The 25536-nt window shown below is 43.8% G+C and overlaps 1 protein-coding gene across 6 annotated transcripts in view; it reads right to left on the reverse strand.

Moving 5' to 3' along the window:
- The window catches only part of LOC140725132 (alpha-(1,6)-fucosyltransferase), an 839166-nt gene that overhangs the window by 489752 nt on the left and 323878 nt on the right, over window positions 1-25536 (reverse strand). Inside the window, exon 1 of one of the 6 annotated variants that reach the window (XM_073040192.1) lies at window positions 2104-2121. The exons of the other annotated variants lie outside the window; for them this stretch is intronic. The gene's annotated coding sequence lies outside the window, so the exon portion shown is untranslated. Of the gene's footprint in view, window positions 1-2103; window positions 2122-25536 lie in introns of those variants that run through there. 6 annotated transcript variants of the gene reach the window in all.

The raw sequence follows: 25536 nt of genomic DNA on the forward strand, positions 1-25536 counted from the left end.
TAAGCTTGCGGATATCCTTAAGATCACCTGAACATGAAGGGAGTGCTTACGTGCTCCCTGGGTTAACATTGGAGCCCTTACAGGCGTGTGAATGCAGTCAACGGCTGTCTGAACCCAAAAGAAACCAGTGATGTTGGCAGATCTCAGTACCCAACAGGTTGCTTGCTTCACACTGAAATCAAAGCAGGTAAAATAACTCCTCTGTCAGGATGATGTCTAGGTAGCCTCTCTGAAGTAATGGCAAATGGCCAGTTATGAAACTCTACAGTGATCTAGCTCAGGTCGGTTGGGAAGATTTTGTTGCAAGCTAAGGTGAAATTGACCTTGACTGGAAGTGCAAACCATGCATGAAAGCATGGCCAAAGACCCTTGTGTAGCATTTCGCAAAACTCAGCTTTGAAAATACTGAGCTTACAAAATACTTTGTTCATCTAAGAGTTTCAGAAAATGTGATGTTACTCTGGGAGAAGCCCTTCACAGATAAGTATACCATTTTCTTCTGCCCAACCATCACATAATCCAAAGGCCCAGCCATAGTCCTAATGGTACCCTCAGTGATGGAGTGCTGTCAATGATCTCAATGATGGACTATTCTGGCTACTGAGCATCTCAGCCCCTAAATGCTGGAGTAAGACTAACTGCTATTTTATGCATGTACTGTGAGCTCTACAATAATCTCTTGTTGGTTCTGATGCTGCCAATTTGGTCTTCAGAGAGTACCTTCAAATAGGTGAAGAAAATAAACCAATTTGTTCCACCTGCTCCTAGATAATCTAAAACAGAGACTGAACCACTGAGCTCCAATTTCACCTGGAAGTCCAAACAGGGACTTGGCATGACTGGTAATGTCATTCTGTGACACACCAGACTGGGATAAACTCATGTATGGATCAACAGTTTAATTCTGCATTGAGCACATTTCACTCAGAAATAATTGCAAGCACAATATACTTCAGATAAAATCAAATTTTTACATGATTAGTACCATGGAAAGGATGATAATTCATCCAATTTCTCAGCTTTAATTTTTTTATTATGTGTTCTGCTGAGCACTAATGCCACACTATCCATCTATGACTTCTATCATTTCCAGCATCTGAAAGCATTTCAAATTCAGAGAGGCACCACACAGCTCAAACATAATGGCATTATAACATATTAACTCTTCTCTGTATTTTAGCTCAGAACCATACCCTCAGTTATAACCAAGGAATGTGTAAATGTTTCCAGTAGCTATGTAATGCTTATTATTTTTTTTAATCTGCTTATTTGTGTGGTAATAACCTGATTGGAAAGACTGTTCTTCAATAGCCAGTTAAAAAGACTTACTAGTGGAAAAGGTGGAGAGATTATTGCATCTTGAACAGTGAGAGAAAATCAAAAAAGACAACAGTAAGGCAATTACATATGTACAAATTTATTAAAAGCACTATTCCAAGAGAATAAGGGGTGCTTTAGCTGAATTTATTTTAACATCAGAGCAAAATGAGTTCAATAGTTGTATAATTTCTGTTCCCTGAAGCAGTTTTCCCAGTACTCACTCACAAGCAGATTTCCTTCCCCAACCCCCATACTCCTACCAATATCCTTGTCAGTTAGTTAGCTTCACATCGGTATCTTTCCTAACATACAACAGCGAAAGAAACATGATTGTGCTAGAATTCAGGGGTGTCAAACTCATTTTAGGTCACGGGCGGATTGAGCAAAATGCAGCTTCTTGCGGGCCGGATCAGTCGGACGCGTGCGAACACAGCTTTCGTTGCCTCTGTTTTTTCAGCCTGCTCTCATGTGTCTCAGTCTCTGCTATAACTACAAAGTGTTTCACTTTACAAATTCCGTTTCTTATGAAGAAGACTGCCGAGCAAGACTGCCGAATAAACACAAAAACCCTGAAAACCTGGTACCTGAATAAACTCAGCATTAGCCATATCATACGCCATAGGCGCTTCGATTACTGGAGCCAGCTTTAATAGTAATTACCGGTAGATATTATCTCGTGGGCCAAAGATAATTCTTTGCGGGCCTTGAGTTTGACATATATGTGCTAGATAAAAAGCACATTCTATAACTAAGCTGAATAATCAACAAGTTTTCAATGCTTACCTTGCAAACTTGAGAAATTCCTCAAAGTTATCTGAAATAATGCACTTATGATATGAATTTAGGACTGTAAAGAACGGTGTAGGGAGTGAACAAGTAATGCAAGGTTCAAATTCCAGCTTGGCTGCTTAAACCTTTGAATACAGTTAATAAAATAATCAGAGATATGTTAATCTGTTATCAGCAGAAGCGAACAATACAGGGCTCCTATAAAGACCGACTCACTTAATGTCATATAAAGAAAGCAATCGGCCATCATAAATGCAATTTGGTTTATGCACAATTTGAGCCCAACCTACTATTGACTCTTCATTGGACTCAGAATCTGCATGGCAGGAATTTAACTGAATTAAGATTAAATCTTCTCCCCAATCTCAGGTCAACTGAAGATGGACAATTAACAGTGACGTTGCTTGCGGCAGGCTTATCCAGAAAATGCCCTCTGAATTCAAATTTCACACTTCCTCTAAAATCGTGCATAGGGTTGCAACTCACAAACCTTAGTTCTCTTAGCCCTCCACTCGCATGTTCCACAACAGCTACCCTTCTCTCCATTATCACATTCATGCCACCCTTCACAGCAAACGCACATCCTCTCTCATTGGGTTAGCATGAGCAAACTCGTTACTTTCTCACAACGGTGCTGCGGGTAATGCTGCCACCTCGTGGCTGCAGTGTCCTGAGTTTAATTCCAACCGCCAATCTGTCTGTGAGGAGCTTACATGTTCTCCCTCTGGCTTGGTGCACCTCTGATGCTGTTCTGGCTTCCTCCCACATCCCAAAGCTGTGCCGGTTGATCAGTAAAGTGGGATGTGCAAATTACCCCAGCTCTAGGTGACTGGTAGGAGAATCAGAGAATTGTCAATTGGTATGTGAAGTAAGAGGCTACAGGAATGGTGAATTTGCTTTGGGAGCTGGCTTATATTAAAACATGAAAACATGAAAACTGGCACTTTGCACAAGCTCATAGAGATACACCACAGGAACGTAACCCTCCTCTAGGACGTTATGCTGAAGATTATGGGAAGAGAAAATACAGAGTATTGATAAAACTTCTTTCTGCCATCCACTAGCCTGAAACTGCCAAATTCTTTAACCACCATGCAGTACTAAGCATCAATTAATACAGAAAGTAAGTCACTGAAAGTAAGCATGCAGATACAGCAGGCAGTGAAGAAAGCGAATGGCATGTTGACCTTCATAACAAGAGGAGCTGAGTATCGGAGCAAGGAGGTCCTTCTGCAGTTGTACAGGGCCCTGGTGAGACCACACCTAGAGTATTGTGTGCAGTTTTGGTCTCCGAATTTGAGGAAGGACATTCTTGCTATTGAAGGAGTGCAGCGTAGGTTCATGAGCTAAATTCCCAGGATGGCAGGACTGTCATATGTTGAAAGATTGGAGTGACTGGGCTTGTATACACTGGAATTTAGAAGGATGAGAGGGGATCTGATTGAAACATATAAGATTATTAAGGGATTAGAGATGCTAGAGGCAGGAAACGTTCCCGATGTTGGGGGAGTCCAGAACCAAAGGCCACAGTTTATGAATAAGGGGTAGGCCATTTAGAACGGAGTTGAGGAAAAACTTTTTCACCCAGAGAGTTGTGAATCTGTGGAATGCTCTGCCTCAGAAAGCAGTGGAGGCCAATTCTCTGGATGCTTTCAAGAAAGAGTTAGATAGAGCTCTTAAAGATAGCGGAGTCAAGGGATATGGGGAAAAGGCAAGAACGGGGTACAGATTCTGGATGATCAACCATGATCACAGTGAATGGCGGTGCTGGCTCGAAGGGCCGAATGGCCTACTCCTGCACCTATTGTCTATTGTCTAACATAGCCCAGCAGCCTAAGCAGCAAAGGGGAGAAGCTAGAAGCATTTTCAAACTTGCTTTTCAAGAAAGGACTTTTTGATTATTATGATTTCAAAAAATGCTCTCATTGGGCCTGCCAACATTACTCCTTCGCTAATGACTCCAGTAATCTCCAAGGTAATTTCCTGAGTATGATATTGTACTTGATTCAGAGATAAGCTGAGTAGATTGTCTACGTCCATCTCTGCAAAATGGCCCTGCTTTAGTACCACCCATCTATTGAGACCAGTTATCTGGGCAGACTTTCCAATCTCCATCAATTTAAGTTGGAATAAATGTTGCCACTATGACCTAGCTCACACTAAATCTCATTCGCCCATCATAAAAGTGTTCAATTTTATGATGGGCAAATGAGATTTAGTGTATTTCAATATTCTTATACCCTGATTTCAATATTCTTATCCTTGTTTTCACACGACGATCTCTATCGATCTTAAAATGTTTTCAGATATTTTAGCTTCTCCATTTCTGGCTTTCTCTGAATCCTAGATAGAATCTATGGCAGGTGGCCAAGTGTTCAACCACTAAAGAGCTAATATATCTAAACCACTCACTAAATCTCATCATTTTACCACTTTTCTTATGCAAAGTACTCCTTAAGATATTCCTCTTACTTTAAGTTATTTTCTCTCACATTTCCTTGCCTCAAATGCACTAATGTTTGTAATTTCCACACAAGTCACAAGCCAAAAGTTCATTTGGGCCTGGGGATGCTTTAAAGGACAAATAAACTATTGTATAATTACAAATAACCATAACTAAAAGGTACATCTTGCAGGAAGTATGGATTTCTCTCTCTCTTGAACTTGGCTTCTTGGCCATCAGCTGAAGGAATATCCACTACCCATTGTTCCAGCCAATGCTTGATCATTTGGGAAGGGTACAGTGAAGATCGACACAGGTATTATGATGGCTGCCAGAAAGCTAGGTATAAAAACTTGTGTGATGTGCTGTTATTCAACACTCACACTTTGCAAATTGATGCAGTAGAATCTTGTTCGGAGAGCCCCATTGGCTTCCCAACTATCCTCTTTCCTGGTCTCCCAAGTCCATAAGCCAGATATAAGTCTTTCTTCCACTTGTTAAGCTTTGTCCCTATCTTCAGAGCTCTTGATCAATATCTACTTGATTTCATTGGCTCTCATGATCAAAAGCCCCCAGGTGTCATTCATGGCCAGCACCATATGGTGGTTCCATGATTACTTATTATCAACACAGCTACCCGATGTCTCCTGCAGATTTTCAGTCTCCCAAATAACAGCTCGCATTCCCTGTCCTCATTAACAAAATTACTAGGCAAGGTCAATCTGACTCACTCTTGTTTCCAATTGTTTGAAATAAAAAAAGTGTCAAATATTTTCAATCTTCTCTTTTGACAGAACGCCTGATTGCCAGAACTTTGAACAAACACAAAGGCCTCACTTGGCTGGCAGTGAAAGGAGTCCTCTCTGTCACGTTCTTCATGCACAATTGGGGTTTCAGTCCCACATTGAGGTAGCTGCGGTTTGGATGAAAAATATCAAAGGGATCAATGGGAAAGCATGGATTATATCACTGAGAGTAGAATTCACTATTTGACATGTGTAATCTATATTTGATGTAAGTATATTCTGGAACTATTTCCCATCTGACCAAATGTACAAACCGAGGTACCATTTAATCTGCAGAATTACAACATTAAGTGTGAAAAATCAGTAACAATTGAAAAAGGGCACAAAATTGACAGGCCGAGGAACTATGGAAATACACCACATTGAACATAAGCCTAGAAGTAGTTTCACAGTAAGTGTCCAAGTCTAACAAATCCACACAAGCTTAAAATATGTGGATTAATAATCAACAAAAATATGGATTCGGAAGCAAGGCTACAGAAGCAGGCGCAAGAAGTTTCAACCTAGATGTATAATTTGAATGTAGACAATCACTGAAAAAAGAAAACATTATGCACAATCAATCCTTTAAACAATTCTTTGGCTTGTGAACACCACAGGAAATCCTTGCTTCAGTGAAATTGTCTCACGTACCTACAACATCCATCAAAAGTTAAAACAAACCTTTTTACACCTAGCCCTGAGCAAAGTATTCTGGGATTACAGAGAAAATAAAAGTGACAAAACAAGGCATAGATTGACTGATGCGTTCAGAAACTCCATAAAACAGCAAAAGAAAATATCTAAAAATAATCCATCAAGGGTGACACCATCTAAAGAGCTCAGCAGCACCAAGAATGCCGTAAGAATTTTAAGAAAATAGGTGGTCTCACAAAGAAATTTTGTTGCAGGTAACTGAATTGTTGGGATGGATAAACAATAAATATAATGTTCATTAAAATGCCCAAAACTTGTTGATAAACTTCAATACTTATATTTTTCATGAAAATTAAGACGATTACTTAATGATAAAATGAATTCAGGAGATTGGTTAAAGTAGATGTCCCTTATACCTTGACACTTTTTTTTGATGATTGCACAACTAATAAATAGGAGAAAGAAATTATAAATCCAAACAACGAGGACAAGTTACATTAACGACTTGTATGAATCATACAAGTTGTAAAAAAAATGATAAATTTCATTTTAAGTATGTTTGACGGAGTATGTATTGTTGCAAACAGGGCATAGATAGAATTAACGAAAGAATAAATTATAAATGATATAAAACAGAAATAAATGTAACAGCTCAAACAAGGAAGTATTCTCAACTAGTCAGAATAACAATAATTAGAATGCATACGCTGAGAGGTTTATTTGTCTAAACACGTAGAAATTTTCTGCCGTCAAAGAAGAACATCATGGGATCTAGAGAGAAATACTAATTATCTTATTGAGAGAGCAATTCAGCACCATAGGCTGTAACATTCCCACTGTAATGCAAGAGCAATTTTACAAACCAATAGGTCAAAAGGCTAAGTATGTATAGAGCATTAGTGTGGAAAGGGGTCTGATAATTCAACATTTATAATTACAGAAAGCAATCTATAATCCGCTAAGATATTGTGAGCCTTTTGCAGTGACTAGCATCTTAAATTGTCATTATGATCTGCAAAGCCTGGTATTCTTAGTCTCTGAGTATCCAAGCAGCATGCACCAACTCCTTTAATAAATTAGCCAAGGCTGAACGAAACGATAAAAGAGAAATTCAAGGGAAAGGGGTAAAAATGTGTATGGGTAAATGCAGAAAAATAAATTATAAAGACAGGAAACAAACTGAACAGTACACAATAAATATAAGCATAAAAGAGAGATAGGAACAAAGCCAAATTTTTATCAAGCAATCTCTAATGCAATATGAAATGCATTAAGGCCAAAAAAAAAGCACAGTCAACTACTAAACATAAGGCAAATCTGCCTTCGATCAAGGCCCAATGACAGTTCAGATTCTGAATACTGAACAATCAGCTAACAGGAAATAATATGCAACCAGTGCTGACTATATTATGAGACAGAACACAGTTAGAACAGATGGAACAGCTACACCAAGTGCATAGCAATAAATCCTTTTGCACCTTGTGATACAAATTGTGTAACCATACCAGGAAACTCAGCAGAGAGAGGGGTTTACAAAATACTTGTGAAAGATATAAATACTGCCAAGAGGCGTTGAGTTTTGACTGCTGGGTTTACAGAACAAATGTTAGCAAGCAATAAGGTAAATAATTAGGAATAATATGGCATTTTAGCTGTACTTAGTCACACAGTTTAAAGTAAGTAAAGCAGGGGGTGAAGCACACAGCCCTGTAGTGCACATGTAGTGATGGTGATTGTAAAAATGTTGTTGCAAATCCATTCTGACTAGAAAATCGAAGATCTAATTGCACAGGAAGGAATCAGGGCCCAGGCCTTGTTGCCTAGTGTTGAGATTCAAGTGGATTATTATGTTGAATGCTGAGATTTAGTCAATGAAGAGCATGCTGATGCCTGCAACTTAAATGTCCAGGTGTTCCTGAGCTGAGTGAAGAGCTAAAGAAACGGCATCTGCTCTTGACCTGTTGTGTCAGTAGGCAAATTGGAACAGATCCATGTCACTCTTCAGGCAGGAGTTAAAATGCTTCATGATTATCCTCTTAGAGCACTTCATCACAGTGGATATAAGTGCCCATGGACGATAGTTATTGAGGGAGGTGACCATGTTCTTCTTAGGCACTGGTATGATTGAAGACAGTTTGAAGCAGATGAGTACATGAGACTGTCAAAGTGAAAGTTTGTACACAGTGAAGATGTCTGTACACACTCCAGCAGGTTGATTAGCACAGGTCTTCAATAATCAGCCTTCTGTGGGTTCCCTCCTCAAAGGATGGTCTCCTATTGGCCTCAGTGACTGAAAGCACAGGGTCCTCAGAGGCTTTAGGGGCTCTTGAAGGTGCTTCCATGTTCTATTTGTCAGAATTATCATTAAAAGCATTGAGCTCATCTGAGAGTGAAACCTTGTTGTCATTTATGTTGTCCTTCCATAGCTGTTCAGCATCCCTCTGTGATTCAAGTTTGGTCCAAAATTGACACATTACTTACGAGCTGGCTTCTCCAGTTCATACCTGGATCACCAGTCCTGAATGCTGCCAATCTAGTCCTTAGCCTATTTCTAAGAATCTTTTGGTTCATCCAGAGTTTCTGGTTGAGGAAAACTCTGAATGATTTTTTAGGGACACGCTTACCCACAAATGTCTTTATGAAGTCTGTGAAAGCTGTAGTGTAGATAGATAGATAGATAGATACTTTATTCATCCCCATGGGGAAATTCAACTTTTTTTCCAATGTCCCATACACTTGTTGTAGCAAAACTAATTACATACAATACTTAACTCAGTAAAAAAATATGATATGCATCTAAATCACCATCTCAAAAAGCATTAATAATAGCTTTTAAAAAGTTCTTAAGTCCTGGTGGTAGAATTGTAAAGCCTAATGGCATTGGGGAGTATTGACCTCTTCATCCTGTCTGAGGAGCATTGCATCGATAGTAACCTGTCACTGAAACTGCTTCTCTGTCTCTGGATGGTGCTATGTAGAGGATGTTCAGAGTTATCCATAATTGACCGTAGCCTACTCAGCCTACTCATTCAGGTCCCCCAATAAGTCCTTAAACATGTATTTTAGCATGCCCATAGCTGCTCCTCTGCCTCTTGTGGTCACCTCTTTGTAGTCTATACCTCTGGTGCCTTGCTCTTTAGTCTCTGCCTATGCAGGTAGGAGTAGGACAGCCAGATGGTTGGATTTCCCTAAATGCGGTTGAGGGATGGAACAGCAGGCATCCTTAATGGTAACGTAGCAGTGGTCGAGTGCATTGGGTCCTCTAGTGCTGCAAGTGATCTGATGATCCACCACTCAATTGTCCAATCCGTCTTGCTCTTATATGCTTCCTCTTGCATCTGAGATTCCAGCGGCATCAGTGGTGTTATTGGTGAATTTGTAGCTGCCTTAGAACCGTGTCTAGCCACACAATCATGAGTGTAGAGAGAGTAGAGTAATGGGCCAGCATGCATCCTTGGGGTCACCTACGTTGTTTGTCAGCAAGGAGAAGTAAATTCAAATCTGCACTGAATGTGATCACCTAATAAACAGGAAGTTGAAGATCCAGTTGCAGAGGCAGATAGGGAACTGTTTTTGAAATTTGTTGATTAGTATTGAGGGGATGATGGTGTTGAACAGAGCCTGACAAAGGTACTTCTGTTGGTGAAGTGCTCCAATGCTGAGTTGATTGGTGAAAGAGACAGAAGGCCATGGAAGAAAGAAAACAGGGGAGGAGCACCAGAGGGAGGCAATGGGCAGACAAGGAGATAAGGTGAGAGAGGGAAAAGGGGATGGGAAATGGCGAAGGTGAGAGGGAAGCGGTGGGCATAACCAGGAGTCTGAGAAATGAATGTTCATGCTATCAGGTTGGAGGCTACCCAGACAGAATATAAAGTGTAGTTCCTCCAGCCTAAGTGTGGCCTCATCCCAACAGTGGAGGAGGTCGTGGATGGATATATCGGAATGGGAATGGAAAGTGGAATTGAAATGGGTGGCCACTGGGAGATCCTGCTTTTTCTGGCAGATGTAGTTGCTCGGCAAAGTGGTCTCCAAATCCACATCGGGTCTCACCGATATACAGGAGGCCACACCGGGAGCACCAAACACAGTATATGAACCCAACAGACTCACAGGTGAAGTGTCGCCTCACCTGGAAGGACTATTTAGGGCCCTGAATGGCAGTTTACGACCCTGAATGCTTCTTCAAGCTGGTGGGGTTCAAATCCCCCACAACAATTGGGAAGGAAGATTGAGCTGTTTCCTGACTCTTGACCGCAGTGCTCAGCCCCTACATAAGAACATGAGAAATAGGAGCAGGCGTTGGCCATCTGGCCCATTGTGCCTCTCTGCCATTTAATAAGATCATGGCTGATCTGGACATGGACTCTGATCAATCTTCTTGCCTTTTTTCCCCATTACTCTTAAATCCCTGTAATCCAAAAATTCTATCCAACTGCATCTTTAATACACTCAATGGGCACTTTAGTAGGTATCTCCAGTATCTAATAAAGTGGCCACAAAGAGTATGTTCATGTTCTTCTGCTGCTGCAGCCCATGCGCTTCGAAGTTCAACATGTTGTGCATTTAGAGAAACTCTTGCACACCATTGCTGTAAAACGTGGTTACTTGAGTTACTGTTGTCTTCCTGTCAGCTTGAACCAGTCTAGCTATTTTCCTCTGCCATCTCTCATTAACAAGGCATTTTGGCCCACAGAACTGCTGCTCACTAGGTTTTTGTTTTTGTTTTTCACACAATTCTCTGAAAACTCTAAATTCTGTTGTGCATGAAAATCCCAAGAGATCAGCAGTTTCTGAGAAATTGAAACTATTCGGTCTGGCACCAACAATATTCCATAGTTAAAGACACTTAGATCACATTTCTTCCCCCTTCTGATGCTTGGTCTGAACAACAACTGAACCTCTTGGCCACATCTACATGTCTTTATGCATTGCCACCACATGATAGATATTTGCATTAATGAGCAGGTGTACTGGTGTACATAATAAAGTGGCCACTCAGTGTATATTTAATGAAGTAGCCTCCACTGGCTGTCTTGGCAGAGAAGTCCAGAGATTCACTGCTCTCTGTGAAAAGCAGTTTCTTATCATCTTCATCCTAAATCTATTCCCCTGAATCTTGAGGCTTTGTTGCCTGGTTCTTGTCTTCCATACCAGTGTAAACAACTTCCCTGTCTTTAACTGATCTTTATCTCTTTCATAATTTTGTATCTTTCAATAAGATCCCCTCTCATTTTTCTGAATTCCAGTGAGTATAGTTCCAGGCAATTCAGCCTTCATAGAACAATCACTAATTTCTAGAACCTCCTCTGCCCCTCCAACAAAGCCAATATATCATTTCTTGGGTAAGGAGACTAGAACTGCATGTATTACTCCAGATATGGGGTAACTAGTACCTAGTACAACTGCAGCATAACCTCCCTGCTCTTAGATTAAATCCCTCTAGTAATGAAAGCCGCCTTGATCATCCATTGCACCTGAAGACTAACTCTTGCAATTCATTCACAAGTGCCCCTAAGTCTCTCTGTGCTGTAATCTTTCACCATTTAAATAAGACAGACAGACAGACAGACATACTTTATTGATCCCGAGGGAATTTGGGTTTCGTTACAGTCGCACCAACCAAGAATAGTGTAGAAATATAGCAATATAAAACCATAAATAATTAAATAATAATAAGTACATTATTCCAAGTGGAAATAAGTCCAGGACCAGTCTATTGGCTCAGGGTGTCTGACACTCCGAGGGAGGAGCTGTAAAGTTTGATGGCCACAGGCAGGAATGACTTCTTATGACGCTCAGTGTTGCATCTCAGTGGAATCAGTCTCTGACTGAACGTACTCCTGTGCCTAACCAGTACATTATGGAGTGGATGGGAGACATTGTCCAAGATGGCATGCACTTTTCAGACACCACTGTCAGAGAGTCCCGTTCCACCCCCACAACATCACTGGCCTTACGAATGAGTTTGTTGATTCTGTTGGTGTCTGCTACCCTCAGCCTGCTGCCCCAGCACGCAACAGCAAATGTGATAGCACTGGCCACCACAGACTCATAGAACATCCTCAGCATCGTCCGGCAGATGTTAAACGATGTTCCATTTTCCCTTCCAAAGTTGATGATCTTGCATTTTCCAATGTCGTACTCCATCTGTCAGACTCTTGCTCACTCACTTAACCTACAGTATCCATATCTCTTTGCAGACTCTCTGCCTTCTCTGTGCAATTTGCTTTTCACTCAACTTAGTGTCATCAGCAAACTTAGATATGATACACTCACTTCTCTCCTTCTCTCTTCCAAATTGTTAATGTATATTGTTAACAGTTGCAGGCCCAGCACCCACCCCTGCTCACCACTGACTGCCAACTAGAGGAACACACAACTTTCTGCCTTCTATTGGTTAACCATTCCTCTCTGTCCATGCTAATACATTACCCCGAACTCTATGCATCCTTATCTTATGGATGTCTTTTTTTTTGTGGCATCTTATTGAGAGCCTTCTGCAAATCCAAGTATACAACATCCACCTGTTCTCCTCTATCCACTGTATTCATTATATCCCCAAAGAACTCCAGTAAGTTTATTAAACAGGGCCTGGCCTTCATCAGTCCCCATGCTGTGTGTATTTAATCTATTCAGATGTCTTGCTATTTCCTCCTTAATGAATCTTCAAGCATTTTCTCAACTACAGATTTTAAGCTCACTGGCCTATAGTTAAATACCTTTTGTCTACCTCCATTTTTAAAAACAGTAGTGTGATATTTGTTGTCTCCCAATCCATCAGGATCGGTCCAGAGCCCAAAGAAGCTTGGTACATTATTGCAAGCACATCTGTTGTAATTTCTACCATTTCTTTCAATACTCTGGGATGTATGCCATCAGGATCAGAGGACTTGTCTACCTTTAAGCCCAATTAGTTTGCTCAGTAGTACCTCTTCAAAGACTTCAACTGTACTAAGGTACTAATCTCCTATTGCATTCATAACATCTCTCTTTAGCATGTCAGTGCCAACTTAACATTTGCCAGATTTGGAATGTATACTGCCACCAGGATGACATGGGAAAATTTCCTGACAGATAGAATGGATGTCACTTGTATGACAGATGTTCTACACTGGAGGAACAGAACGAAGACATTTATCATCGCATTAAAGAAATGCTGCCATCTCTACCTTGATTTGATGCCACTGCTTGGTCAATTTGGCGGAAGGTGTATAATTCAGACTGGAGCGTTGTGTCCAGAATGCTGGGGGTGAACCATGCCTTTGTGAAACAAAGTACACAACAGTTCCTGATGTCCCTCTGGTACTGCAATCTTGCTCTGAGGTCTTCAATTTCATGTTCCAGAGAATATACATTAGCTTTGTGCATACTTGACCATACATTCAAGACTGAGAAGGAGAGATTCCTATTCCAAAAGGAAAATCATGAGGATAGGCAGGAGAGTGAAGTCAAAGATCAGCTCAGCACGACATAACTAAATGATGGCGCATCATCAAGTGGCATTATGTTTCACCCCTGCCCTTATTTCTTATATTATAAACACATTTAAACCTGAATCTTACATGGAGATTCAAGACAAAGAAAAACAGAAACCAGATTCAAACAGTGCATACCAGCATACCAGCTGAGGAATCAAATCAGCTTTAATGGAACATTGATGCAGGAGATTTTCAAAAGATACAGGAGATAGTTGTGGAAGTCTAGTTGAAAAAAAAAACTTCTTATGCTTTGTTAGGATGCTTAGTAATAACCCAATTTTATCACCACTGCGCCACACTTCTCTGTGGCAGAGGCTGGATTTCACTATCAGCAAGTGAGGGGCACAGGATCTACCACAAATCTGTATTCCTTTACCTCCACTTAGAGCAAAAGTTCCTGCTTTTTGACCAAAAGATCATGTTTTGAGGTGACATGTGAGTATCCATCTGCTGCTATTGATATTCACTGACATCTTAACTCCCACAAACACTGACTTTGCTCACTCACCTGTGCTCACCTGTATGGTGTCTTTTGTGATCCTTCTTACAAATATGCACCTTTACTACAGACAATCAGTTTTGATTTCAAAGACGTTCTCAGTTGTGCAATAATGGGTGCCAAAAGTTCTGTTGTGCTATCGCTCATTAGGTGTACCCTATTGTTCTTGTGTTGGTTCTTTGAAAATACTAAGTTTAATGTCCAAACATTTGGCACAACAGTGCAGTTAAAGACAAAATCCATTTTGAAAGCTGAAATCTGACTTTACCATATTAGACATCCATTTATTCAATCTTTCTCCTCTTCCTGTGCTGATTACTTGACGTATTGCAATGAGTTCTACATTTCACATCAACAACTTCCCTCACCGCAGCATCAATCTACCTATTGACTCCAGATTTGTTTGCATCCAGAGCTTGAAGATCAAGGTTCAAAGTAAAATTTATTATCAGAGGACATACATGTCATCACATACAACCCTGAGATTCTTTTTCCTGTGGGCATACTTAGCAAATCTATAGAACAGTAACTATAGACAGGATCAATGAAAGAGCAAGTGGAGACAACAAAGTGTGCAAATGCAAATACAAATAAATAGCAATAAATAACCAGAGCATGAAATAACAAGATAAAGTGTCCTTAAGGAGAGATCATTGGTTGTGGGAACATCTCAATTGATTAGTGTAGTTATGCTCTTGTTCAAGACGCTGATGGTTGAGGGGCAGTAACTGTTCTTGAACCTGGTGGTGCTCGTCCTGAGGCACCTGTACCTTCCACCTGATGGCAGCAGCAAGAAAAGAGCGAGGCCTGTGTGCTAAGTATCTTTGATGATGGATGCTGCTTTTCTTTGACTAACTGAATAGTTACAGTTTCACCAGCTCAGAAGTCACACTTATTGTTTAGTTTAACATACTATATATATAGATCACTGGACCTTAGTGATTGAATATGTTTCATGTTAAGCCCAACATCACTGACATTTTTCTCTGAGATTCTCTTCTCGAGGCATCGAGTCAGAGAAAAGTATGGCACAGAAACAGGGCCTTCAGCCCATCTAGCCCATGCTGAACCACTCCTGTCCATCTCCATGGGAACCACAGCTCTCCATAACCCTACCATCCATGTACCTATCCAAACTTCTTTTAAACTTTGAAATCTTATGCTGACAGCTCATTCCACACTCTCATGGATGTCTGAGTGAATAAGTTTCCCCTCATGTCCTGACGAAGGGTCTTGGCCCGAAACGTCGACAGTGCTTCCTGAAAATCTGCTGGTTAGATTGCACGACCTCGGCTTGCTGAGGGAATCGGGCCTGCAGTCCTCGGAGTCGCCTGATGCTGGTGGCCGGAGGTCGGGACGTCGTAAGCGGTGTGCGAGGAAGCAGAAGCGAGGCGAGTGGGCAGGAGTCCGTGGCAGGAAAAAAGCAAGCCCTAGCCGGCCGGCTCTCCCATCCATTCTGCTCTCCAATGGACATTAAATTGGACAACATCTGTGGCAACAGAATACTCGGCGGGAGTACAGAAATGGATGGAATCCTGGACGCCGCCATTCAGCTGTTTATTTATGTAACAGATTTTCCCCCAAGCCATCAGACTACCAAACTACTGCCCTCTGCTGTGCCTATTGTCTTGTTTATTACTTATTGTAATGCCTGCACTGTTCCGTGTACTTTATGCAGTCCTGGGTAGGTCTATAGTCTAGTGTAGTTTTTGTGTTGGTTTACATGGTTCAGTGTAGTTTTTGTATTGTTTCATGTAGCACCATGGTCCTGAAAAACATTGTCTTGTTTTTATCATGTACTGTACCAGCAGTTATGGTCGAAATGACAATAAAAAGTGACTTGACTTGACTTGTTGATATAAGAGCAAAATTAGGCCATTTGGCCTATTGAGTCTGCTCATCCATTTCATCATGGCTGATCTATCTTTCTTCTCAGCCCCAATCTCCTGCCAGCTCCCCATATCCCTTCATGCCCTGACTAATCATGCCCTAACGTCAACCTCTGCCTTAAATATACATAAAGACTTGCCTCCACGGCTGCCTGTGGTAATGAAATCCACATATTCTCATCTCTATTCCTCCTCATCTCTGTTCTAAAAGATCGCCCCTCTATTCTGAGGCTGTATACTCTGGTCCTAGACTCTCTCACCATAGGAAACATCCTCTCCACATCCACTCTATCAAGGCCTTTCATCAATCGCTAGGTTTCAATTGAGTCACTGCTCATTCTTCTAAACTCAGGTCCTCCAGACCCGGCAACATCTGTGTAAATTTTCTCTGTATTCTTTGAAACTTATTTACATCTTTGCTGTATACAGGTCACCAAAACTGCACACAGTACTCCAAATTAGGTTTCACCAATCTCTTATACAACTTAAACATACCTGTACTCAATACTTTGAATTATGAAGGCCAATGTGCCAAAAGACTTCTTTACGACCCTATCTACCTGTGATGCCACATTCACTAAGTTATGGACCCATATTCCCAGATCCCTTTGTTCTACCACATTCCTCACTAACCTACTGTTCACTGTGTAAGACCTACCCTGGTTGGTCCTACCAAAATGCAACACCTTGCACTTATCTGCATTGAATTGCACCTGCCATTTTCCAGCCTATTTTTCCATATGGTCCAGACGCCACTGCAAGCCTTAATAGCCTTCCTTGCTACCACTACACCCCAACCTTGGTGTCATCATCAAATATGCTGGCCCAGTTAACTACATTATCAGCCAGTTTGCTGATGTAGATGACGAACAACAACAGACCAGCACCGATCCCTGCTGCACTCCACTGGTCACAGGCTTCCAGTCAGAGAAGCAACCACCTGCTGCCACGCTCTTGTTCCTCCTGCAAAGCCAATGTATAATCCAACTTACTCCTCATCTTGAATGTTAAGTGACTGAACCTTCTTGACCAACCTACCATTCAGGGCCTTGCTAAAGTCCCTGCAGACAACATCCACTTTCCTGGTAACTTCCCAGAAAACTCCATGACGTGACCTACCACACCTGAAGCCATGCTGGCAGTTCAATGAGATTAAGCCACTTAATCCAAATGGCAATCTTGGTCCACAATAAATTCAACTCATTTTGGTTTGTCAGAGGCACAGTTTGTTGTCATTCAAAACAGAGAAAGGAAGCTACAGATCCCAGCAATCTGCGGAATACTCAGCAGTCAAGCAACGCGAGTGTAACAAGAAACAGAGTTACCAATTGATGTCCGATGGTGGGTCATCAATTTGAAACATTGTTCCCTTCTCTCGATGCTGTCTGATCTACTGAACATCTCCAACATTTTCTGGTTTTGCTGCATCTTTTTGTTTGCTTTGTCAACTTCAACCTCAACCTCAATGCATGATTCTCCTTAAATCAAAATACATTTGATTCCTCAATCTAAACTGGTTACACACATAAATAAGGAGGAACAGTTGTTCATTGGATAAGCTAACTGTCATCTTCCACAAACAATTTCTTATTCATTTCAAGATTTTACCTTCAGATTTGCACACACATACCCACTGCGTACAGAACTTTATCAAATAAAAACTTTACAAATGAAAACTGCACTAACTTTTAAGATTTCTAAATAGAAATAGAATTTTTCCCAAAGGCAAATTGCTCAGATAGTGCTTATTGCAATTTACCAATTTATTTTCAACAGGAATAATTTTTCACTTCACTGAAAAGTAGTCATTCTATGGTTACACTTGCATCACAATTTCTCGACTACCAAAAGATTGTCAAATAGAATCAGCTTATGAAAGGTATGATATACAACCATCTCACTTTGTTTTAAGTGTCCCCACGCCAGAAGCCAATTTTCCATTCTCATCCATATTCCTGATATGCCTGAGCAAGAACCTAGTCCCGCCACAATATACTTACCATCACATCAGTCTACAGTGGATGCAATCTCACTTTAACACGCACAAAATGCTGGAGGAACTAAGAAGGTAGGGCCACACCTGGGAGGGTTATGATGAAGGGACTCAGCCTGAAATGTCAACTGTTTTTTTCCCATTCCTAGATGCTGTCTAATCTTCGGAGCTCCTACAGCACATTGTGTGGATTGATCAATGTAAGGAATTGGAAAGTCCATATTCCCTGTGTTTAAAAAATCTCCCTTTTTTGCAGAAAGTGGACTCCACTAGTAGCAATCACTTTTTTGTAGTGATGATGATTACATTTGCATGATCTTCTGGTCAAGATGGTGCCTGCATACAACGCTCCCTCAGTCGACATTTTCTGGATAGACCATGAAACTATTTATTTCACTTCTTTTACGTATGTTTTTTTCACCTTGAATGTGTTTTTCGAACTGTTAGAGCCTGTGATTTGCAGTTTTGAGATCGTTTGGGTGATCTGGAGGTTTGTTGTCTCCAAGAGGATTCTGGGAGGCAGTGAGGAGAGGAGGCTGCAGGATGGGATGCAAGCTGATGTTTGACTATTTCACTGATTACAGCTTCCATTGTTCACCAATTGAATTGTCGAGGGAGACTGAAACATCGAGGTGAATGAGGTGGCTGAGTGCCACTGCCTACCTACTAATCGCTGGTGGGATTGCTCTGCTGCCAGAGGGGGAGCCTGTGCAGTCTATCACTGTGCCCAGAGAGTAGACCTCTGAGTCTCTCTCTTCTGAAGATGTTCGGGGATGCTAACGAGATTGTGCGAGTTTACGGATTTGGACTATATATTTTTTCCCCAGTCTTATAGTTTTTATGTTCTGTGTTTTCACCCATTCTTTCTTGTCTTTGTGCGGAGGGAGAGAGATTTGGAGGTCAATAATTTTTGCCTTTTTGTTACCTTTTTGTGCGAGGGGAGGTAGATTTGGAGGTCGTTGTTCTTGTGTTTTGCACGGGGACAGGGGGATTTGTGGGTTGATGTTCATGTTCTGTTCTTTTTTGTGTGTGGCAGGGGTGGGTCTCTAAACCAACTTCCATGTTTTTTCTTTGTTTCATGGCTGTCTGGAGAAGAAGAATCTCAGAGATGCATACAGCATACATACTTTGATAAATAAATGAACCTTCGAAGAAGTGAAAAGCTAAGGGAGCAACGCCAAACCAACTGATGGCAGCGACTGTAAATTTGGAACAATGAGTGGCTGCCCTCTCAACCAGCACCAAGCGACAAATCACTTGCACCAAAGTCACCCAGAATTTGGGTGTAGCTGCAACAATAGTCTGAACAGCATCAGACGAGCCCAAACCGTTCTCCCCTTTACCATGGGTGAGTACATTACTTGCTCGGTGGTTCCCTAAAAACATGACAGCAGCTGAATCAGCTATACATGACACTGTGCACCATCTGCATCAGGCAAAGCTTGTGGAAATATCACTGCATTTTAAATCAGGGTTTGCCTGAAATAACTGATATCAGCTCACAGAAGATCCTTGGAAATGCCACAGCCTGTGCAAACGAACACACCAAAATAAAAAAAGACTGCACCAATCTGGCCTGGCCATGACCTCAGAAACTCAAGGGTTTAATGTGCAGTGGGAATTTACTAAATAAAAGGATTTAAGAATAGAAGTGCAGAGTACTAGTTGTAAGTGTATTACAAACTGCCATCTGGTGTAATCTAATTTATCAAAGTCTTCAGCTTGAAAAACCTGCCAATTATTAAGGATTCTTACAATGACGGACTGTACAAGCTATTAGGATGTTGAAAAGAACGTCCACTTAAAATTTCGACTCGTTGACATTTTACTAAAATTAACAAAAAAAATACACAGAACTGAGAACTGGATTGGACTGTACGCTGGCTTCAGAGAGTTGGTACAACTTTCAATCCAGTCCCAGTTGATGAGTCCAATCATCTTTCACGAATTGGGCTTGATCAGTTTTGAAATGGGAAGGAGTTGTCCCACTAAACAGTCTCTATTTGAGCACTGAAAAGCTTGAACTAGATGTGAGAACAAACAAATTGAATTATTGTAGACGGCAAAGCTTCTCCAACACAGATAGAAACAAGTTGCTGAAACAGCGAGACAGTTTGATTGCACCTTTGATTCGTCAAATCTCATCTGAATTCTGGTGCTGGGAGTCTGATAAACTCCGAGTCCCCATCCCCGTCACTCTCTGTGGTAAGCAGAGAGAGAGAGAGTAAAAGATAATTAGGAGGCTAAAATATTGAACTTCTGAAAACAACCAAGACTATTGCATTAATCAATGGGATAAACAGTGATTTTTAACTTCTGTACAGATCATTGTCTCTGCAGAAACAAAAATATATTTGTGGGAAATAAAAACAAATCTTAAGAGGACATGAGATTCTGCAGATGCTGGAAATCTTGTGCGACACACATAAAGAACTGGAGGAACTCAGCATGTCAGGCAGCATCGATGGAGGGAAAGAACAGTTGGTGCTTCAGTTACAGACAGTCAAATTCCCTCCTCCTGTTTAGCACTGCCAGGGTGCCACAGACAGTGACTACAGCTGGGGCTGCTTGCTCAGCCAGTATCGCATCTTGTTACTCATCTCATCTGTCAGAGGGATGATTCTGCACTTGGTAAGGATCGCAGATGTGTGAGAGGATTTGGGGGAGTGCATGCATATTAAAGAGTTCAAATGCAGTCTGAAGCGGAGAAGACCTGATGCAGCTTCCCTGCCTGCTCACTGTAGGATTAATATAGGCATAGTCCTTCTGGTGCTTTGTTACAGCATTTGTCTCCATGAACTTCCAGGCCTTTTTAAGATACAGCTTTGTTTGTACAAATAAGATTAAGGCAGTCTTGAAATGAACATCTTTTGAAAGAGTTCACTGTGAGATTAGAATTCAATGTACCACCAGATTTTAAAATTCACTGCATTAAACATGACAAAAAACCCCTCAAGATTTAGAAAAGATGCAGAACTATTACTAGCTTAACTAGACATCAAGTTACAGCAAGATATTGCAATCCTTTCAGACAGTTGTGAAGCCTGAAATCAACTATTGTTCTCTGTAATTAGATTCAGGCCATTAAACCACCAGCAATTGTTGAAATCACAAACACAGACAGCAACTTGTAGCACTGTCCAATAGCTCAGTGAGAAGGTTATTGCAGAGGTGTCTGCCTTACAAAGCCAGTCAATACCTTTTTACAGAGAACTCAGCTGTTACAGGGGACATCAATATTATAAATGTCACTCAGGCACTTAAAGGAATTGTTGCTCTTTTTTGTTATAAAAAGCAAGGTCTAGGAACTGCTTACTCAACCTAAAAATATCAAATTTACCTTTACATCACTGAGAACATTGAAGGGAATTTTGTTGCTGACAAGTAGTATCGCCAATCTCAGGTTGTCAGAGTTCAGATCAGTAAACAAATTAAGTTGAGACTGCAAGTCATCAGCCACAGTGGTGACTGCTAGTCCAGAACAAACTGAAAGATGCAGGCAAGTCCATGTTCAACCTCGATCATGTACTAGATTTCAGTGAGAATATATGGGCACCCTATGCAAACTCAAAGTGCAGAGCTGGCTAACTGAACTTTGCTGGCACCTCCTTAGCTGTGTTCTAACTTTATACATCACTTTACAACAGATTGCACAAGCTCTCTGCAACAGCACTCAGGAATTAGCCAGCTCGTAGCGATGTGCTACACACTCTGAAATAACGACACGCAGTCGGTAAGTCGTTTCGAGACTAGTTTATTCAAACTTCGCGGCGCTGGCATTTAAATCCCTAGCGCCTGCCCTCTCTGGGCGGAAATTACGTCAGAGGTGCATTACCAAAGTCTCCCCCCGCGCACTGGCTATTTGTGAGCCGGTTCGCCTGCGCAGTAAGTGGGTCGCCACATAACCCCCCACCCCCAGAACCGGCGATACACCCCCCAATGTCCACAGTCTGGATCAGCCTCTGTTTGGGAGGTCTGCCTCTGCGCCGCGATGCCTGAACCTCGACCGGCTGCGCCAAGTCCATATGGGCTGGTTTTGAGTCGGTCCACCGTGAAAACCTCCTCTCTCCCCCCAATGTCCAGAACGTACGTGGACCTGTTGTTGTTGATCACCTTGAATGGCCCCTCGTACGGCCGCTGTAGCGGTGCCCAGTGTCCGCCCCTTTGTACAAACATAAATTTACAGTTCTGCAGGTCTTTGGATACATGGGTTGGGGTCCGTCCGTGCTGTGAAGTTGGTACGGGGGCCAGGTTGCCGAGCCTTTCGCGTAGCCTGTCTAGGACTGCTGCGGGTTCTTCCTCTTGCCCCCTTGGGGCTGGTATGAACTCTCCCAGGACGGCCAGGGGCGCGCCGTACACCAACTCGGCCGACGAGGCATGCAGATCCTCTTTGGGTGCCGTATGAATTCCAAGCAGGACCCAGGGAAGCTCGTCCACCCAGTTAGGTCCTCTCAGGCGGGCCATGAGAGCCGACTTCGAGTGACGGTGGAAACGTTCCACTAGTCTGTTCGACTGTGGGTGGTAGGCAGTAGTGTGGTGTAGCTGCGTTTCCAACAGGCTGGCCACAGCCGACCACAGGCTGGAGGTGAACTGGGCGCCTCTGTCGGAGGTAATGTGGGCCAGTACCCGGAAGCGTGCTACCCAGGTTGCGATCAGTGCTCGGGCGCAGGAATCAGCAGATGTGTTGGTGAGCGGGACCACCTCTGGCCACCTCGTGAACCGGTCTACCATAGTTAGGAGGTACCGCGCTCCTCGGGACACTGTAGGGGGCCCACGACATCCACATGAATGTGGTCGAACCTCCAGTGGGTGGGTTCGAACTGCTGCGGCGGGGCTTTAGTGTGCCGCTGCACCTTGGCTGTTTGGCACTGCGCGCACGTTCTGGCCCATTCACTGACCTGCTTGCGAAGTCCGTGCCACACGAACTTGCTGGAGACCAGCCGGACGGTTGTCCTGATAGATGGGTGCGCCAAACCGTGTATGGAGTCAAAAGCTCGCTGCCTCCAGGCTACGCATCCATCAGGACAACCCACGTGCCGGTAGCCACGTCGCACAGGAGGGTCCTCTCACCTGGGCCTACGAGAAAGTCCTGCAGCTGCAAACCCGAGACTGCAGTCCTGTAGCTGGGCATCTCGTCGTCTGCCTGCTGCGCCTCCGCCAGTGCTGCATAGTCCACCCCCAGGGACAGGGCCTGGACAGCTGGTCTGGAGAGTGCGTCTGCCACGACGTTGTCCTTTCCCGAGACATGCTGGATGTCCATCGTGTACTCGGAGATGTAGGACAGATGTCGTTGCTGGCGAACCGACCAGGGATCGGACACCTTCGTGAACGCGAAGGTCAACGGTTTGTGGAACACGGCGAAAGGCCTGCCTTCTAAGAAGTACCTGAAATGCCAGATGCCAGATACAGTGCCAACAGCTCCCGGTCGAAAGCACTGTACTTGAGTTTGGGTGGTCATAGGTGCTTGCTGAAAAACACTAGGGGTTGCCAGCGCCCCTCGATGAGCTGCTCCAGCGCCCCACCGACTGTTGTGTCGGATGCGTCCACCGTGAGGGCGGTCGGAACGTCCGTTCTGGGATGCACCAGCATCGCGGCATCTGCCAAGGTTTCCTTGGCTTTAACGAAAGCGGCCACGGCCTCCTCGTCCCAAGTAATGTCCTTGTCTTACCTGATATCAAGGTGTACAAAGGGCACATGATACGGGCTGCTGAGGGGAGGAAACGGTGGTAGAAGTTCACCATACCAACAAACTCCTGCAGGCCTTTGACCGTGTTGGGCCGGGCAAAGTGTCGGATCGCATCTACCTTGGCGAGCAGAGGTGTTGCCCTGTCTTTGGTAATCCTGTGGCCCAGGAAGTCGATGGTATCGAGACCGAACTGGCATTTGGCCGGGTTGATCGTGAGGCCGAAATCACTCAGGCGGGAGTAGAGCTGGCGGAGGCGGAGGTCAGAGACTCCTGACGACAACTGCTGGCTATAAGGATGTCGTCCAAATAGATGAACGCAAAGTCCAGGTCGCGTCCCACCGCGTCCATTAGCCGCTGGAACGTCTGTGCGGCATTCCTCAGGTCGAACGACATTCGGAGGAACTCGAACAGGCTGAACGGGGTGATGAGTGCTGTTTTGGCGATATCTTCAGGGTGCACCGGGATTTGATGGTATCCCCAGACGAGGTCTACTTTGAAAAAGATTCTTGCCCCGTGCAGGTTTGCTGCAAAGTCCTGTATGTGCGGCATGGGGTGGCGGTCTGGAGTGGTAGCTTCGTTCAGTCTGCGGTAGTCGCCGCATGGTCTCCAAACCCCAGCTGCTTTGGGCACCATGTGCAGGGGGGAGGCCCATGGGCTGTCAGACCTCCGTACGATCCCCAATTCCTCCATCCTCTTGAACTCCTCCTTCACCAGGCGGAGCTTTTCCGGGGGGAGCCTTCGTGCGCGGGCGTGGAGGGGTGGTCCCTGGGTCAGAATGTGGTGCTGTACCCCGTGTCTGGGCATGGCTGCTGTGAACTGCGGTGCCAGAATTGATGGAAAGTCTGTCAGGATTCTGGTGAATTCGTTGTCCGACAGCATGATGGAGTCCAGGTGTGGGGCCGACATCGCCCAGGGAGAATGTCTGGAAAGTCTCGGCATGTACCAGTCTTTTCCCTTGCAAGTCGACCAGCAGGCTGTGAGCTCGCAAAATGTCCGCCCCCAGGAGTGGTTGGGCCACAGCAGCCAGTGTGAAGTCCCACATGAACCGGCTGGCGCTGAACTGCAGCTGCACTGTGCGGGTGCCGTAGGTCCATATCGTGCTGCCGTTTGCGGCCCTCAGGGTAGGTACTGGCTTCCTGTTGCGGGTGTCGTACCCCGTCAGGGGCAAGACGCTGATTTCCACTCCGGTGTCGACCAAGAAGCGGCATCCCGACTGTTTGTCCCAGACGTACAAGAGGCTGTCCTGGTGGCCAGCTGCCATAGTCATTAGCGGCAGCTGGCCCTGGCCCTGGCCCTTGCAGGGCGGGCAACAATGGCGGGCTTTTGTGCCCCACCGCTGGTGGTAGAAACACCACTGTTCACTGGTCTCCTCACTCCTGGCTCTGTGTTGTGTGCGCCCCCCTGCCGGGCCTGGTCTGGTCTGCTGTTGGGCGCGTGGCCTGGTAATCTGACAGACGGACGCCACGCTCTCCCTCTTGGCTTTCCACAGCACGTCTGCCCGGGCCACCACCCTCCGGGGGTCGCTGAAATCTGCGTCGGCCAGCAGCAGATGTATGTCCTCGGGCAGTTGCTGTAGGAACGCTTGCTCGAACATGAGGCAGGGCTTGTGTCCATCAGCCAGGGACAGCATCTCGTTCATCAATGCTGACGGCAGTCTGTCTCCCAATCCATCCAGGTGAAGCAGGCGGGCACCCCGCTCAGGCCGTGAGAGGCCAAAGGTCCCAATGAGCAGCGCCTTGAATGCTTCATATTTGCCTTCTTCTGGGGGCGACTGTATGAAATCCGCAACCTGGGTGGCCGTCTCCTGGTCAAAGGCGCTCACCACGTGGTAGTAACGCGTGGAATCAGAGGATATCTGCCAAATCTGGAACTGGGCTTCTGCTTGGCTAAACCACACGCGTGGTCGCAGCGTCCAGAAAGTGGGCAGTTTTAGCGAAACTGCGTGAACAGATGAAGAGTCGGTCATCTTTGGTCCAAATCCCATTTGGACCGTCGGG

This window comes from Hemitrygon akajei, chromosome 3 (assembly GCF_048418815.1).
Source record: "Hemitrygon akajei chromosome 3, sHemAka1.3, whole genome shotgun sequence".
In the NCBI taxonomy this organism is placed as follows: Eukaryota; Metazoa; Chordata; class Chondrichthyes; order Myliobatiformes; family Dasyatidae; genus Hemitrygon; species Hemitrygon akajei.